The sequence below is a fragment of the Enoplosus armatus genome, chromosome 7 (genome assembly GCF_043641665.1).
Source record: "Enoplosus armatus isolate fEnoArm2 chromosome 7, fEnoArm2.hap1, whole genome shotgun sequence".
NCBI lineage: Eukaryota > Metazoa > Chordata > Actinopteri > Centrarchiformes > Enoplosidae > Enoplosus > Enoplosus armatus.
In genome coordinates this window covers 26,251,335-26,270,808 of record NC_092186.1, presented here as the reverse complement: position 1 = coordinate 26,270,808, position 19,474 = coordinate 26,251,335, and the positions used below count along the sequence as shown (strand labels likewise).

The 19,474-nt window shown below is 42.8% G+C and overlaps 1 protein-coding gene across 1 annotated transcript in view; it reads left to right on the top strand.

Annotated features, from left to right (window-relative positions):
* Positions 1-19,474, top strand: part of arhgap39 (Rho GTPase activating protein 39) — a 92,984-nt gene that overhangs the window by 48,197 nt on the left and 25,313 nt on the right. The window lies entirely within an intron of this gene.

The following is a 19,474-nucleotide window of genomic DNA, read 5'->3' as shown; positions in this document are numbered from 1 at the left end:
AGGAAGAGAGAGACGAAGCGGTGGGGGGGGGGGCATCTGATAGGGCAGCAGATGCTCGGTCAGCCGTCTACCTTGTAAAGCATCGATTGTGGCTGGTCTTGTTGTAAAGGCCAGCAGTATGACTGTCAGTAGAGCTGCATCTCACCCAAGCACCTCTCCTGTATGACTGTCGAGAGTCATTGCTGTGTGCAGACTCAGAGCTGCAGTTACAGTACCACGTTTAGAGAGTCTGCCTCACTTGCTCGCTGCATCACTGTAGAGAGCTGAGGGTTAATTTGGGCTTCCGAGGTTCCGGTAGTTGCAAGGAGTCTTGGCGTCTGGTTTGTAGTCTGACAGTAATTTAAGTTTAGAGCACATCACAAATATGATACATCTTAACTTCTAACTTCATTCATCTCATCACGCCTCGATTACTGCAACAGCCTATTGACAGAACTCGGCTGCCGAGGCTTTTAAGCAGAACCAAGAAACGTGGTCACATCACTCCTGTTTTACACCGGCTCTCAGTACGTTTTTAGAATAGATTTTGAGATTTTACTGATTCCCCTTTAAGGCTCTTCATGACCTCTCTCTCCCTGCTATACCTCTGACCTCTGGCTCATCTACTTCCTCTGTGACTCGTACTTTTCCAATCCTCGGGCAGAGGTCCTTTGTCTGTTCCAGAGACCAGGCTGAAAATGAAAGGGGACAGAGTCGTTCGCAGTCAGGGCCCCCCTGAGGCTCTGGAACGATCTGCCCAAGGAAATCAGGTCAGCTGAGTCAGAGATTTCCTTTTAAGTCCCTTCTTAAAACATACTGTTATCAGAGAGCCTTTCCTGATTTTATTTGAGTTTTAATTTTGCCTTTTATTTCCTTTAAAAGTGTTTTCTTTTTCCTATTCTTGTTTTTTTCCTACACTATATTGATTTTTATACACCACATAGTTTTGATCTGTTTTCTTTTAAAACCTGATGATATTATTTGCTTCTGACATATACAATTTCAGTAGTACAGTTGACAGTCCTCTCCTTCACTCACTCAGCAGTATGAATCATAGACTGTATATAAAGAAGGACCACATGACAGCTCCCCAAAAGTGAAACCAAAATATCTTGATCGCCCCCTGGTGGCTGGCTGCAGTATAGGTCATAAGCCCCGCCCCCTCCATGTTAGCAGATGGAACATTTTAGGTAGTTCTTATCACGCTGATGTGTGTTCAAGTGTTTAATTTTTCAGACACGTTAGGTTTGAATTAGTTATTTGTTGCTATAAAAACGCGGTGAAACGTCATGATTGACAGATGAGATTGACTGTGGTGATTCCCCCGGGTGTATCCACCACTGCTGCAGGTGACGTCACCAGCGCAAAATGGCAGTGGCCGTATCCGGGAGAGTTTGGCTTCATTTTTCATATAGTGGGGGGAAGTGGAGATGCGTCGGCCATCTTTACATACAGTCTATGGTCTGAACCTTCCCATACCTGGACATCAAGCTCGACAAGGTCAACATCGAAATGAAACTAGTTCACGGATTAGTTGCCTTGGTGCACCCTCAGTACCTGTTTTCCGGAGTAATAAAAACTGAGCTTGTGAGTTATTTATTTGTGGTAAATACAGAAAATGTCATCTACATGCTCACAACATCGTTTATCAAACGTACCGTAAATAAACAGGAGGATTCAATTTAACTCGTATGTCACTCTGTCACACAGCAAGGTTGATCACCATGGAAATACGGTAAGAGGTCGGGATCAGAGCAGACACGTCTCCATGGAGATAAAGCAGAGTGGGGTCACCTACGCTCTTGGCTGGAGACGCTGCACAGAGGAGTTTGGGTGGATGGACACACTGATGTAAAGTACGAGCTGGAGTCAGGACATGGTTAGTCTAGCTTAGCGGGAAGACTGTAAGCAGGGGGGAAACGGCCAGCCCGTCTCTGTCCAAAGTAAAAAAAAAGTACACCTACCTATCATTTGTTAAATCCAGTGATTCTAATTTCGTTTTTTTTTTCTGCTGACCCTCGTTAACCGACCATTTACCGCTAACAGACAAGATTAAAATGTACTATTTAGATTGGACGAATGTCTCTGACCCACTAAAAAATGACCAATAAGCCTATTACAAATGTTTTTTTTTCTTCATAAGAAAGGGTTTATTTTTGTGCATTATTATAAGCGGCATTCTTTCACCCTCCCCCTTAGCTCTGGTTTGTCCTCCACCAACTCATGAAAGAGTGCCTGAAAGAGGCTAAAAAGCTCCATAGAACTGAGGGGAATTGCACTGGTTGGTGATACTTCTATCTAAAAATATTGATTCTAGCAGCTTAACAGAAAAAAATCGAAGGAAAAACAGTACAAGGTTGTGGTTCAACACCAGGCAACAAGTGCTTCCCACCAAAGATTGAGTCAATTCAATAATCAGACAACACACTGACAGAGTTTGGTTCCTTTATTAACATGTGGTGTGATTGGATATCGAAAGGACCAGCAGGGGACAGGTGTTCAGGTTAATCCTATCTCCCTGTGCACACCTCTAAGCCTTTCCTCCTTTCTCTTCTTCACTGTCTGAATGTCCCACCTCTCAGAGCACACAGACACAAACTCTTACACAAGATTACACTATTTAATCTTGATTAGAATCACGGTCTTAGACTGCTGAATGCTGCTTAGCAGAGCAGAAAAAGAGAGACGAGGGAAGGAGGACAAGGGCAAAAAAGACGAACCTCCGTTGCACAACAGAAAGACTGCAGGAACACAGAGAGAACAAAAGGAGTATGTATAGAAGAGGTACAATAAGTTATTTACATTTAAGGAAGGACACGTCTTCCAGTCATATATGTGTTTTTTATGTAAGTTTCAAGTCTGCATATAATCTTATTGTCATCTTTTAAGTTATTCTGACGGCACAAGTTTTTGTTTATAGAAAAATGAGACATTCACTGGGAATCTTGGTGCAGAGACTTCATTTCAAACTGTACACAAAGTGGCTTTAACTACTTTTTCTCAAATAGACTTAAAGCTACACTAGGCAATATTATTGAATCATGATTTCGGTTGAAATAACGAATTTTGACCATTGCCTGCCACAAAAAACATCTAATTGAAGGGCTACTTTAAAAAAAAGATGTGACTGTGAGCACCCGCCCCTGTAATTTAGTCTTCTAAAAAACTGGACCAGGTCTGAATCAAACAACCAATCACGTTTAGCTAGCACGTAACTGGCCAATCACATGGATTCTGTACAAACCAGGGCGTTTTACAGAAGGTTCCACCTCCACCTTCTGGATTGGAGTGTGAATCAGAACGGTTGGAAGAGAGGCATCAAAACTCAGAACCCCTCTGATCACTCTGAAACCAAATAGAAAATATTTTCTGCTTTTCTGCTTGAGGCAGAGCAGTGGGAGGACACCAGATAGCATGTTTCATGTGTACTCCATCCAGGAGAATCTGTTTTGCCTGTTGTTGTGGCATCTTCTTGTTGTTGTTTCGCACTTTAATAGAGTGCTGCACGGAAGTTAGCAGCGCCCTGGTTTCCGCATCAAAAAGCCAATGGGATTTTTCCATGGCATTTTGGATTATTGCAGAAAATAAGCTCTGCGTCAAAACAAAAGTTTATGATTCTTATGTTTTGTACACCACCGTCGCATTACTTCAACGTCACCACCACTAAGCTTCACTTTGAAGAGAATATAATTAGATATAGATATATAGACAGATAGATACAGAGTATAAACACAAAGAGGCTGTAAAGGAATATAAGGAAGTTTTTCCTTGCCACTGTCGCCAAACTGCTTGCTCATGGTGGGAACTGTTGGGTCTCTGTAATAACATTATAAAGAGTCGGTCTAGACCTGCTCTATTTTGTAAAGTGTCATGAGATGAATTTGTTGTGATTTGGCGCTATATAAATAAAATTGAATTGAATTGAATTAAAGGCGGACCAGTGAGTAGATGACTTTCCGTGTTCAGCATGAAGACGTTTAGTGTCCGCAACAACCTCTGTAGTCTCATTTAGCCGCTTGTTAGCAACCGCCTTTATTAAGACACGTAAAAGCTTCAAAATTCACGAGTGGGGGGTATCTGCTGACGTATTTTATGTTATGGCACAAAACATTGAAATCGCTTAAGCTTGTGTTAACCACAGACCTTATTTCAGGTATCTAACCAAAAACCCATAAAAAAAAAAACTGACTTCCAGACGAGGGAACCGGAAGTGTAAAAATGCTAACTCATTTCGGGGGTTTTAGGACTCATTCCTGCAGCACTCTATGAGCGAGTGAGTATGCATGTCCCCTTACACAGAGGACGTCAGTTGAGTAGGCGGTCCTTCAATGTGGTCTGAGCGATCGGATCTCAATGCGTCCTCAATGTGTCTTGGTTGCATTCGCACCTGGTATTCGAGCTGTCCACTTGTGAGCGGATCACCCAGGACGCATGTTAATACTAGGTCTGAACAGGGCCTAAGTTAGTAAGGTAAGGTAGACGTTAGGTAGAGCTGGGTATTGAAATTGAGTACTTCTGTGGTGACTGATATGTATCCACATATCAGTAATTTGTTACTCAAGTAAGGATGGCCCACAAAACCTGGCTCCGAATGGAGACTGGTTCTAAATGGGTATTTTAAGGTCAGTTATTCTGTTTATGTATTCTTCTTTTTCTTGCATAGTAATCAAAAGAAACTCATCAGTATCAGTATCGATATACTACCAGACTAATAAGCAATGTAGTACCATCAACAAAACCCTTACCTATCCCCAGTTCTAGGACATTCTACCAGGTTTTTTAATATCTCTGCTCATGGGATGAGTCCCGTTGGCTGCTGTCAGTGTGTTGGAGACTCTGCACAGCCATAATGAGCTGGGCCCGTGGCCAAGAGACACAGAGGAGCCCAAACTGAACACTGTAGGGGTCCCCGGAGACAGAGTAGCACTTTTCACTTTCATACTGACCGGACATGTTTGAGGAGCTCATTCTCTGTACAAGTGAGCAATATTGTTTTTTCTATGTACACATGTTGCGTTTACATTTTTATTTTCTTCTTACCTGTCCGTCCGTCATCATGCATCTACAAAAACATCCGAACTTATTTCCACGGACCAGATGTTGTAAGCCCCGGGCTAAAAAAAAAAACAGCATTTGAGGCAATTTCAGTGGTGATCTGGTTTTCCACCATTAGACAGTTTATTGTGTTTAGCCATGACTACAACACTAATGAGATTTGATTGCGAGACATTCAATTATCTTAAAACGGAACCGAAATGACTGATGTCTTTGGTGTAACAGCGCAGTGTTGAATCATTTAGGATGCGTCATGGTTTACCCGTCTTTGTGCAAATATGTTGTGACCAACTGTGCTCAAAGCCAGTTGGATGAGCCGATCTTCACTGCATCCTGTTCCTGGCATTTTTGCTGTAAAGACTGAGAGGCCGCAACATCCTCGCTGCCTGATGTGTCAGTATGTGCAAGATTACAGTGTTTGGTGTTTGTCTGTCCTGGCAGTAGACGAGATGAGGAACTGGAGCCTGCAGCAGAGTCCACAGATAATCAGATAGAGTTAAGTAAATCTCATCAGGGGAACACATTTACTGTAAGTCTCATACTGTGTTTGAAACTATTACTGGCATTACTGGGATAGAATAAGATATAGCCTAAGTGAGCATTTATTGATAAGTGACAGGTCTGTCTCAGTTTAAACTTTTCATGAGAAATTTCTCCAAGGTTTGTCGATCTTGGAAGAGGAAACAAAGGCAGTTCAGTCAGCGCTAACATGGAGGGGAGAGGGCTCATGACCTATACTGCAGCCAGCCACCAGGGCACCAGGGTGTGATAGAGACGTTTTGGCTTCACTTTTGGGGAGCTGTCATGTCATCGATCCTTATATACATATACAAGTCTATGATTAAAACACGTGTGTTGTGTTAGTGTCAACAGTAACTTTAGAAATAATCTTCGGCTTAGTCCAGTGCAGAAAAGTGGTCTCCTACTGTGGCTATATTAAGACTCCTTAAAGTTACAGTAAACTCGCATTTCTTTCCATATGAGTTCATGTGATGTGATCTGCAAAGCATGACGACATTAAATGACAAAATCACCAGCGATTTTTAGGATTTTCCCTTGCGGACGTCCAAACACCAGGACGTTTTGTTTTGGTTGGATTCGAATAGAATCAATGACAACCAAGGAAACAACAAAGCCTTGTGTTGTAGGTTGCTATGGCAACACATAAATATGGCACGCTTGTGTAAATGTAAAAGAGGAATCTCACAGCCGCAAACTGTATATTAGACCAGGACGAACTCACCGACAAAGCAGAACAGAAAGCACTGCAACCCAACAAACACTGACGAACACTGACCGAGGATCAGTAACCCGAATGTCAATACAGAGATCCACTCGGCAGTCCTGGTTCAACAATCCTGGCATGAGTGATCCATGCAGCAAGCTGTTAGATGTTACAGCTGTAACAGTACGACGTGTAAATCGCTGCTATTACTGAGAAACAAAAACTCGCACATTGCTGAGCGCCACAAAACTCCCTCCTGAAACTGGCGCTGCACACAAATCTCCTTTTTTTTGCGTTGTCTATTGGAATAAACTCTGTGGAAGTTTCATGGTGAAAAATCTTCCAAATGTACATGTTTCACCTGTGGTAGTCCTGTGCTGTCCAACGCTTGGAGAAATGGAGAAGGCACCCTCTGTCAACTCTAATCAGACTAAATGACCCACACATCAGAGGAGATGCCCAGGTGGGGCAGGGTTCCATATTTGGACCTGTTTTTCTCTGATGAAACAAAGTCAAACAGGCTAAAAACAGGAAGTAACATACATAATTAACACATTTTACGCTACAAATTCATGATTTTGAGTTTGGCAGAGTGTAAACCTCTGAGCTGTGTTTACCCAGGCTTCCTCCTCCATGATAGAAAAAGATTTTGTCTAATTGTAGGAAAGCCAATACATTACTTTGATCTGGAGATAAATGCCTGGATAGGTTTTTCTCAGGTGGGGTTTGATGTGATCTAATGCTGAATATGGGCTGATGGTTGGCATTATGTTTCTACACTCCAGGCCAAAATAATATAATGGAACTGTTAGTGTGTTTTCAGCAGGGTCTATAATTAGCACTTGCCAAATGCAAGTAAAAATATGTTTGGCGAATAAAATGAAGCCGCCATTGGCAGGTTGCTGTAGTATGCCTACTTCGCTGCAAACTCTCATCACACGAGTTGAATGACCCCGTTTTGTTTTACGTCGACTTTGCACACTGGTGGCAGCATGCAACGCATAACCGTCAAAAAATTGTTACGCAATTCTTTGATTGACCCTCACTGTCAACCGTCAGTACGGTTATGCTTAAGGTTGCCATAGCGTCTCTGGCGCGAGGGTCTGTGCGCCCAAAATGACGCCATTGCGCCACGCCGAAAGCTGTCGCAGCCGTGTGCACCTCTGAATTTTTGTAACTAGGCAACGCGCAACACACAACATTTCAACATGGACGCCTGTGAAACTAGACTGGCCGAGTCGGTACATAATTTCATGAAAGACTACGGGGGCCACATGATTGTGAACTTTCGGAGAATACAGCAACGGATCGATCGCCCATTAAGCATAAACGTCTCTGTGCAATCTCAAAGCTCTTGCGACATCTACGGCGGCATGCTCGTGCAAGTCATTAACAAGGCTTTACTTTATCTAGCTAGGTACTGGTAATCGAGCTGGGTACCACAGAGGAGAATGTTGCACTAACCGGAACATCCATGTGCCGGCACATTGCCGGAGTAGATCAACCTAGAAGGAAAAATTAAGAGCACGTTGGAAGTGTGGTTAAAAGAACATTTACAAGAGTAGTAGCGCCTCACAGATAAAGGTGGGGTGAGGAGAGATCGGCTTTTTTTTGACAGCAAGGCCAATACAATGAGTCCTCGACAAGTAGGACATGCTCGTTTGTGGTCGACTTCAGCTTACCAAACAAAACGTGAATTTTGGACCCTGGTCAGTCTGGTGTTCTCGAAGGTCGGACTGCAGGCAGCATGATGAAGGTAAGCTCAGGCTGTGGGTTTGAATTTAGAACCTTTCTGTGTGGGTTTTCTCCGGGTACCCCAGATTCCTTCCACAGTCCAAAACATGCAGCTTAGGTGAAGTGTTGATCCTAAATTGTCCAGATGTGTGAATGTAAGTAGGAGTGGTTGTCTTATCTTTTACTCCATTTACATTTCATACATATTGATGACGGCTGATTGGATAGCTATCCAATATCAGAACAGCCACACACACACACACACACACACACACACAGCAACCAAGAAACATGGATGGATGAAATCTACCTCTCAAGGTCCTCAGACCACCTCAGGGGGTTCCCCAAACTGTTCCCGGAGACATGACTCTGTCATGTGATATGAGTATGGGGGTGTGTGTGTGTGTGTGTGTGTGTGTGTGTGTGTGTGTGTGTGTGTGTGTGTGTGGGGGGCAGATCCATTCTCATCCATCATATGTAGACTCCACTGTCCGCCAGGGTCATCACTAACATAATCAGAGGGAGGCCGAAGCAGGAGAGTCTGGTGGGACAGAGGCCACCCTTTTAACTGGAAGGTCTCAGGTTCAAGCCTTGGAACAGCACACGCTGACTGAACTCCACACCCTCCTCTCGGATGGAATGGAGCTAAATGACGATAATAACAAACTCTGTCTCTGAGGAGAGAGAGAGCTTCTGTAAACTGGAAGTGGAATGCAGCTCAGCTTGCCCCTCCTTTGTTCTTATCTCACACGATGGCCACAGGAAGGAATATTAATGTGTTAGACATGCATGTACAGACACATACATGCATGTGTGTGTGTGTGTGTTACTTGCTCAGAAGGCCTAGTGTTGCTTATCTCCTTCCCCCCCTGAACAAGGTAGAAGTGTTCCCCTGCTGATTATTCCCTTTTCATTTGCATAATAAATGGTTATTCATTTCTTCTTTCTGCAGCAGTGCTGTTCTTTGTCTGGAATCTAAATGAGGTGAGGGTTGTCGGTATGGAGTGTGGAGCAGGGAGGTGAGCGCCGTCGGACAAGAGGCGCAGCACGCAGTTTAAAGAGACAGATGGTGAATTTGTCATCTAATATGTTTTAGGCTCATACAGACATACAGGCCTGATAACAATGACTATACACTAAATATTGGGTATTGGCAAGTCAGTGGCTTCCACATCTGCTTTAAGGGATAGGATGCCATTTGTTTTACTCTTCATATTCTTAAATAATATTGATATAAGATTTTTATATTCTCAATATTTGTTTATGTATTTTTTGCATTCCTTTTATGCTGTGTTGTTCGTTGCCATCATCAAATTTCCCTTGAGATAATAATAATAATAAAGTTGAAACGGACAACATCCACGTATTCGTCACACTTTACGTACAACAGTCCACAATAGTGGGACATTTGTCTTCAACGCCCTCACTGAAGAATTAAGAAATGGAACTAGTAGAAACATCAACAAAATGTAAAACAGCATGCAAGTATCACTGATATGCAAATCAATATTCGTCCTTACCAGAGGCCTCAGAAAAGGGACTCCCTGATGGCAGCAAGTCACACTCATAGTTGGCTTTTGTGGCGGTGCACAAATCCTTAAGTATTTTTTTGAGGGTTCCCAGTGATTATACTGGCTGTATTGACTGCTATTGAAGCTGGAGTGCTTTTGTATAATGTGTGTATATATATATATATATATATATATATGTGTATATATATATATATATGTATATGTGTATATATATATATATATGTGTATATATATACATACACATATATACAGTGCTGTGAAAAAGCATTTGCCCCCTTCCTGATTTCTTATACGTGCACATTTGTCACACTTAAACGTTTCAGATCATCAAACAAATTTTAATATTAGACAAAGATAACCCGAGTAAATACAAAATGCAGTTTTTAAATGATGATCCAGGAGGTCACAAAAGAACCAAGAACAACATTTAAAGAACTGCAGGCCTCACTTGCCTCAGTTAAGGTCAGTGTCCATGATTCAACAATAAGAAAGAGACTGGGCAAAAATGGCATCCGTGGGAGAGTTCCAAGGTGAAAACCACTGCTGACCAAAAAGAACACAAAGGCTCATCTCACATTTGCCAAAAAACATCTTGACGATCCCCAAGACTTTTGGGAAAATAGTCTGTGGACTGACGAGACAAAAGTTGAACTTTTTGGAAGGTGTGCGTCCCGTTACATCTGGCGTAAAACTAACACAGGATTTCATAAAAAGAACATCATACCAATAGTCAAACGTGGTGGTGGTAGTGTGATGGTCTGGGGCTGCTTTGCTGCTTCAGGACCTGGACGACTTGCCGTAATTGATGGAACCATGAATTCTGCTCTCTACCAGAAAATCCTGAAGGAGAATGTCCGGCCATCAGTTCAAGACCTCAAGCTCAAGCGCACTTGGGTTATGCAGCAGGACAATGATCCGAAACACACCAGCAAGTCCACCTCTGAATGGCTTAAAAAACCCAAAATGAAGGTTTTGGAATGGCCTAGTCAAAGTCCGGACTTAAATCCAACTGAGATGCTGTGGCATGACCTTAAACAGGCTGTTCATGCTTGAAAACCCTCCAATGTGGCTGAATTAAAACAATTCTGCACAGAAGAGTGGGCCAAAATTCCTCCACAGCGATGTAAAAGACTCATTGCCAGTTATCACAAACGCTTGATTGCAGTTGTTGCCGCCAAGGGTGGCACAACCAGTTATTAGATCTAGGGGGCAATTACTTTTTCACATAGGGCCAGGTAGGTTTGGATAGCTTTTTTCCCTTTTATAAAATGAAATCATCATTTAAAAACGGCATTTTGTATTTACTCGGGTTATCTTTGTCGAATATTAACATTTGTTTGATGATCTGAAACATTTAAGCATGACAAATATGCAAAAAAACAAAACTCAGATTTGGGCAAATACTTTTTCACAGCACTGTACATATATGTGTGTGTGTATGTGTATATATATAATGTGTGTGTATTTATACAGCTGAGATGCTAGAGAATATATTCCAAAGCAAGTCCACATTGGGACATCATTTTGTTTGCATGTACGGACCCTTGCAGGCGTGGATGTGGTATAGTATAGGTAGGTAAAGGTGCTGTAAACATTTGTTAAAGACAGTATTGTCAGCAGCACTCTCAACATTTTAATCCAAATATATAAGTAGGTACATCTTCAACACATTTATCAACACAGGGATGACATCACATTCGGTTCGGCAGCGCTGATGACTAAGGCGTCGGGTTGCGGCAATTAACACAGGGTTGTGTGACACTACGTGGCCCATTTGTGTGACGTAATGTTGTGAAATTTAACCTCTTGCCCCCAATCCAGAAGGTGGCGGTAATGCACTTAAAAGCAGCTTTCCAACTGCCTCTAAACAACAAAAGAGAAGAACCCCGGGCTGCTAGTATGCCGGCTCGTACGAGTGATCGTCTGTCCGCGGTTGCTTCCGATAAATAACCAGGATACAAGGCCCATGTGATTTAAACTGGTGTAGAAGGCCAAAGACTACACATGAAACATAAAGTCACGTCCTTTGTGTTTCGGTCATTCATGCTGCTAGCATTTGTTAGCCATGCTGCTAGTATGCCGGTAAAAGCTTCTAGTCTGATTGGCGGCCTACGTGATTGGCGGGTTGCGTTTCTCCAAAAGTGTTTTTTTTTTTTCCCCAGACCCCCCCCCCCCCCCCCCCTGCAGTCCTAAGCGCCGCAGCCTCAATGCGCTACCCTCATTCAAATAAAATCGGAGGACTGGCGTTTTCGCCGCAACGCCGGTTTGGCCTAATTGTTCCAATGCACTACCACATCACCATTCTCTTAGGCCTGCAGCATATTTCATGAAGTCTGTTTCACCAGTTCACCCAGTCAGCTGTAAGTTTGGGTTGTAATAATCAAGTTGCACTGAGTTGAAACTCTGGCTTCAATTTCTGTCCGTTGGCCAAATGCCAACTTTTCCCCACAGTTGGCATTTGGCTCATTATTTCTTTTAAAAAAAGTTCAATGACATCCTGGACACTTCGTAGGGAATCCATCCACTCTCTCTCCACTGAGACGGATGCTTAAAGGCAGCGAATTCAGTGTGTATTATCAAGCTGTGAACATTTCACCCAAACCTAAATTCCGAAGCTGTCGCTGCAACGTGAGAAAGATGTTCTCTGACACAGGCTTGACCTAGTGAGAGGTAATTTAGTCGTGCGTGTTGTGCGAAAATGTGTTAATTATTCCTGTGACAATGACAAAAAAGGCTGTTACTACTTTAGATTTCTGAACAGAAAAAACATCAAATTAGACAGAGCAGTTGTCCTGACAGCTCCAACAGTGTATTAGTGTGGCTTTCTCCTTGCTGTTTGAATGGTTTCGTCCCAACACAGAGCCTGTCTCGTGTTGGGTATCAGACCAAAATGCCCCAAAAGGGCAATAGTTTGCCGCAATTTGTGCAGAATGAAAGGGCAGCACACAATCCTACAACGCAGCTAACTAAGATGCCAAAGTTCAATGAAATTGAACTTTGACTTGCAAAATCTGATGGAAAGTTCTTGATTATAGGCACAAAATACTTGCATGTGCTTCAGTTCAAATGTGTTAGGTGTGTTTACATGCACTGGAGAGACCAGTTCATGTAGGAAATCCAACGTGTTGAAATGCATTGTAATAATCTGGTTACTGTAAATCAGCATATACTGTACATGCAGCAGGTCAGTAATCAGATTTCTTTCGCTACGGCAACCACATTTTAGAACCATTGCTCAGTGATTTGAAGTGTATTTTGTATGTTGTAGCTTAACAGCGTCCCGAAGCCTGTGTTTCATCCTTCTAATGGCTGGTTTTGTCGGATATCAAGAGTGTCTGCCGAAATAGGCTGAGGTTAAAATTAGATATCGAGTGCCTTTGCTAAAAATAGATTCCAGTGGCCACATGCCAAAGACAGTTGTTTCACTGCGACAGTCAAGTGTGTGTACGCATGCAAATGATCATGTCGGCATGCACATTTACCGAATAACGTGTGTGTGCATGCAAGTGTACTACGCTGCTGTGTGTGTGATGACTGCAGATTTAATCATGCTAACAGCTGGTGTGTCCTCCTAAACTAATTCATATCCACACTATCAAAGGCTGCTTTGTGCGAACCCCCGCTGAGCTGTAGTGAACAGGTGTGTGTGCGTGGGGCTAAACTCTGCCACTGGCTGTGATGATGGAGGCAGGGGATTAAAGAGTGAAGGAGCAGGAGAAGAACAGAGGATGTAGGACAGATGGAGAGAAGATGTGTGTGAGACTTCAGCATAGCTTTCCTCTGTTATTACGCCTACTCAAACAACACACTGCTGTTGTCAGGTGATAACACTGTTTGTTGAAACCATACACTGTATATAAAGATGGCTGACGCGTCTCCACGGCCTCCCGCTGTACAAAAATGAAGTCAAAATATCCTAAATACGGGAGCAGTGGTCATCTCTGGGTTGGAGTCGCGGTATTGAGGTCCCGCCCATACACCCACCCGACCCAATCGCGAGCACGCCACAGTCAATCTCAGCTGTCAATCATGACGTTTCACCCTATTTTCATAGCATCAAATAACTAATTAAAACCAAATGACAGAAACCATCTTTGGCTGCCAACATGAAGGGGGCGGGGCTTATGACCTATACTGCAGCCAGCCACCAGGGGGCGATTGAGATGTTTTTGGCTTCACTTTCGGGGAGCTGTCATGTCGTCCATCTTTTATATATATGGTCTATTTTCAGGCTCTATGAAAAACAACATAATATAAAAAAAACAGCTGCATTCCATGCATGTGAGCCAGTTCCAGGGTCTGCATACTCTGTATGCTGGCTCACTGTTATGGCTTACTGGGGACACTTAATGGACTTAATGGAGCAGAGCCATCGTTCATTGGTCTCACCTTTTTGCTTTTCCTGCTATGACGAGTCAAAATGTCCGCCACGAAAAAAGGTCTACGTATTTCACCAATGTGCCACTGTTTTTTTTCGCTCGCTAATGAATTCCAATTGTTTCTACATTGCTGTTAAGCTACCATCAATGAAACCTTGTCCAAGGCCCTCATCCTATTCATACCTTCTAAAAGTGTTGTCAGACTGCTCAGTAGTCTCTCAGCAACAGCGTTGTGGTGATTTTTAGTGAAAGAAATGCTCTGGCAGAAGAACTGCCAACTGTGCAAACTGAGCTTTTTCAGAGGAGGGTAGAGGAGCAGTCAGCATTGCCAGTGTCAGGGCTTCTGGGATGATGTCTCTTAGTGGGTCCAACTTATTGTCATTGTCATCAGAGCAACCTGAATTAAATGTAACTAAATTTTTCTTTTAGTTTAACATTGAACACGAGGAGGGCACTTCGTTCCCAGGTAGACCTAATACCCTTTACTCTAAATTAACCTATAATTCACTGTATAATTAACCCATAATGCACAGTGCTTCCTCCAGTTGAGTTAGATAAAGTGCTCCGTTTTCTGCAGTCATTTCCCTGGGACAACTCTCCAGGGACTGAGCTGCCTTCTCTGAACCAACTAGGTGTGAAAAACCAGGGACTTGATTCTCACAGGGGTCATCAAGGCTGAAGCTGTGCGCACACACACACACACACACACACACACACACACAGCTCTCGAGTCGAAGCATTACCCAAATACCCAGGATGGGCTCAACACTGAACACCACAGTACAGATGTCCAATCAGCAGGAGGCTCCAAGATCAGGCCAGATTAGAGAAAGGGTGAGATGCTGTTTGCCAGAGCTGTGGTTCATCATAAATGAGAGGGGAAAACCTGTTAGGTCTTCCATACACAATGTTTTGTCTTTGTGCATCGATTTGTTTGATTGTTGATGAGTTAGCGGAGTAGCGCTATGTTAAGTGAATGAAATTGACATTAGAGCTGGAACTGTGATTGGAGTCTTAGTGTGGTTGTAGTCATCGTGGACCACTTCAGCTTTTTGTTTGTTTTTTGACGTAATTTTGTAGGCCAACCCGGAAGTTAGCGTCGCCCTGGTTCCCTCGACAAAAAGCCAATGGGATTATTCCGTGGGATTTTGGATTATTGCAGAAAATAAGCTCTGTTGCAAAACAAAAGTTGATGATACTCGTTTTGTTCAGCGAGATAATCTTCACTCATGAACACCACTTTTATGATTTTTTAAAAATGGAAGTAAAAAGCTAATGTTAGGCTTTAAAGGAACTACAGCACGGTCGCATTACTTCAGCGTCACCACCTCTAAGCGTAATTTTGAAGAGAACATAGATAGATATAGATATATAGACAGGTAGATATAGAGTATAAACACAGCGAGGCTGTAAAGGCGGACTAGTGAGTGATGACTTGCAGTGTTCGGCATGAAGACGTTAATGTCATTTAGCCACTTGTTAGCAACCGCCTTTTTTAAGACTTAAAAAAGCTTCAAAATTCACAATGTTTTACTTACTAGGAGTTCTAGGAGGAGAGAATCGCATCCATAACAGCTCTGGTAGTTTTGTGCCCAGTGCAGTGAGCACGGTGCACAGGTGGGGGAGGTTCATTTAAATAAGACAGCACAAAGTGAGTCGTTGGCATTTGGGTGATGAGAATAAGCACCTCAAAAGGGGCACATTTGGTGATTTTTGTCCACAAGAACAACTAAATACTTGAGAGTGTTTGTTATTACAGAATAATGTTTAAAATGTACATAAACTATCCGCCCAGCACATGGATTTAAATTGACATAAAAAAAAATGCAAGTTTAATAAGCAGGAGTCTGCACTGATCTATAAATGAATATGGATGTTTCTTAGAGCCAGGTGCGGTGACGTCCTGGAGTCTCCGCTCGCCAAGAAATAGTCCGGCATGTAAGATCTCTGCGGGCAAAGGGGGAGGAGGGTCGCCAGCTAAACTGGGTCATTTGGAACACCATCACATCAACCAATTATGGCCAATTAATCCTACTATCTCCGCTCTGGATCTCTCTATTTATCTGGCCTGTTCTGCTCCATTTGACAAGCATTCACTCTGACAGCTGATGTACCACTTTCCCTTCTTCTCTCGCACACACACAAGCACACACAGCAGCTAACAATAACTGTGTATGTGTGTATACTGATTTTTTTTGCTCCTTAAACTCAAAACATATACTAATGTAATTCTGTCCCTTCTTCAGATTTCAGGTTTCAGGTAGTGCATCTTCAAGCAGCCTGTGCCTCAGCATCCACACTTTGTTGCATTGTCTTGATTGTTGTTGCATCTCTCTCTGTCGCCTTGACTTGTATGAGCAAGGAGCCCCCCAACCCCCCCCCAAATGGCATGTCAGGACTCCGAAAAGGCCGAGAACCACTGTTGTCTCCAAATTTGCTCTGTCAAAAAAAAAAGCCTTGCGAGTCAAGTTTAGCAACTCAGTACACTACTTGATTGATAGTCTTACTGGAGCAGGTGCATCATGGGTATTGGAATAGACTTGTTTTGGCAGGGGTTGCACTTAAGTCTCTGTGTGATACATCAGCAGTCAGGACTGTGGTCGATTCTGGGTCTTCTCCTCATCCAGTGGAAGAAGAGAGAGGATGTAGCCGTTAAGTTGCGCTGTCAGTACTGCTCAGGTCTGAGTGGATCATCAGATCAGATGCCCCTCAGCTACACCTCGGTCACCTGATTTGCAGCTCAGCAGCTGTAATCCCTGTGTGTGTGTGTGTGTCTGTGTGTGTGTCTGTCTGTCTGTCTGTCTGTCTGTAGGGATGGATTGTCAAGTGTTGGTGGATCTCAAAGAAGCCCTGCTCTCTCATATTAGAGATTTTTGTTAGTATCTGGACTGAGTAACCACTCTAGGTAGCTAGCTAGCCACGCTTGAAGATGATGTCTCAATTCTTAATCCCGCCTACAAAGCTCTGATTGGTTGAATGCTTCTCCATTAAGGCAACAGCCCTCAGAGCCCCCAACACCAGATCTATCCAGGTCTGGAACCAACACACAGCTGGACTAGCAAGTGACCTGAAGGTATCATCTGTACAGCAGAGAAATGTCAGTTTGAAGCCACATTCTGAAGGGAAATGAAATGAAAACACCACATTTCTTCAGTGGGGTCTGGAGTGTGGGTAATTTAAACTAATATATTTGAATGAATTGGAACGCAGCACACAAAAAAAGTGCAATTTTCTTCCCACGTTCAGAGTTTGAATGTAAAATAAATAGTGACAGCCCTATTACCAAACAGCTTCATCTGATAGACCGTGTAATTGTACATTTTCTGTTAAAGAACTTTGACTGCTAACCGTAATTGAACATGTGCGTCTCTAAATGGCACAGTAATCAGACTGAATGGTGACTGTAAGTTGAATTTAACTGCAGATTGTTCTCATCACGACAACACCTGAACGCATCTTGATTGTCTTACATTACAGCCACATTTAAGCACCATATGAACCTCTGTTGTGGAGGTCCCCCATGTCCTTGGTGCTTTGGATTCTCTCCTCACTGCATTAAGAATTCCCTTAAAGGATAGATTTGGATTTTTTCCCCCAGGTCTGTCTAAATACAATACTCGCATGCCAAAATGTACAAGAATGACGAAGATACCATTGATTTCAATCCATTATGAAAATCAACTTGCAGAGACTTTAAAGGGTCTGTCGGAAAATTGCACTCACATCTTATAGATTCAACGCTACCTAATTCACAGTTCTCCTCTTCACGATGTGAACAAAGCTCCTGAACACAACGTTGTTAGCAGCTTACACTGTCCGAGCTTCCCACCAGCACATGAAAGCATCAGAGAGTTCAAGCTTAGGGTTGGCGTTATTTTATATTTTTCCTATTGTAAATAAATCCCATGAAAAGACCAAGACAGAGACCATTTAGAAAGGCGGCAACTCTGAGTCATTTCCTGTATCTGTGTCACGTGGGTTTCGCCACTGCCCCACCGGGTCAGCTGGTCAATGTAGTTTTTATCAAACGTTACTCAAACAGGAGGAAATAGTGCATTTGTCTGGGACTATTTTCAGTGGTGGATTAATCCACATTTGGTGCTCTAGTTAGTATTTCAGGCAGCAGTGGTGTGTGTGTGTGTGGGACCGAGTCAAAATAAACCACAGTGTGCATCTGCATCCTCCTCTATTAAACTCAGTGAACTGACACACAGGTGTCCGCCCACTCTCTGCCTGCTCTGCAGTTATTGATTGACCTCTTATCCATCAACAACTGGTCTGAAGGCTTTAAGCACAGCAAACATGCAAGTGGTTTCAAAAACACTGTTGGAATGATAATCTATTAGCAGCATGCGTGTTGGAGTGCGAGTGTTTTTTGGCATATGAATGTGTCTATGTTTTGCTGTGTAGGTGTGTGTGAGTCATATTATGTGTATGTGTGTGTGTGTGTGTGTGCAGGGGCAGACTGCCACGTGAGTGGGCTTCCATTTTTATTATTCATAATATGTGGCAGCTCTGCGTAATCCCCTTGCAATTGTGTAATGTTGTACTCCCATTAACAACCTGCCGTGCACTTTTATCTTCTGTTGCTGAACAAAACGTTTGTTTCTTTTTGGTAAAACAGTAAAACAAAATACTGTGAACCTATGCTGAGTAGTGCCCAGAGAAAACTGTAGTACAAATACATTTGCAGCAACTGCAGCTTTTCAGGTCTTTTTCAGCTGACATGTCACCATCACGGTGCCTGTCCAATACGTGTTGCCTCTTGCCTTTTGGAACCCTCCATATAATAATGTCATATGAATTGGTGGGTAGCGCTGGTGCTGATTGATTCTTCTGCTGGTGTTGGAAAAATGATTGACATCATAATCATGTTAAAACTCACTGCATTTAATGTACAGGTTGGGGCTTTATTGGCTCCAAAACACTTAACTGCTTTAACGCATCTAACTCGTAACTCATGAACTGTGGCTGTCATCACAGTGGGACTATGTTAGCTGATCAGTGTGCCACACAGAGCATTTTGGAATTTTAATGCAGTTTGTACTGTGCATGAGGACTGAGATGTATGGTATATATAGACCATTTTAGTCCCTTTTAGACCCTTCACGTCTTGTAGGCCTACATGACCATTCAGGACCTAGTTAAAGGGATCTTAAGATTTACATGCCCTCAGTGTCTTTTTACTACACACTCTTGGTTTCTATGTCAGGTAAGCTAGGTGTAAATGTCTGCACGGGTGTATGTGTAATGGGCCCCATTGGTTCATGTTAACGTTAACCGAGTGAGTGACCGTACAAATTCAGAGAAAACTCGTATTGTCTTCAGCCATCGTTAAAAAAACAAGCCAACAAAACTTGCTAGCTAGCGTTAGTTAACGTGTTCAGGGAATTATTCTGCCTCCACCTAAGCTCCGCCCACAAAAAAAGTCATAATATTTACTAACAGAAAAGGGGTCTATACAATGGGAATGATGAATTGGGCTGCAGAATTGAACACACTAATATTCATAACAACACAAGTCCTCATAATGAGTGTATGTATAGCTGATTAGTATAGATGACAGGTTA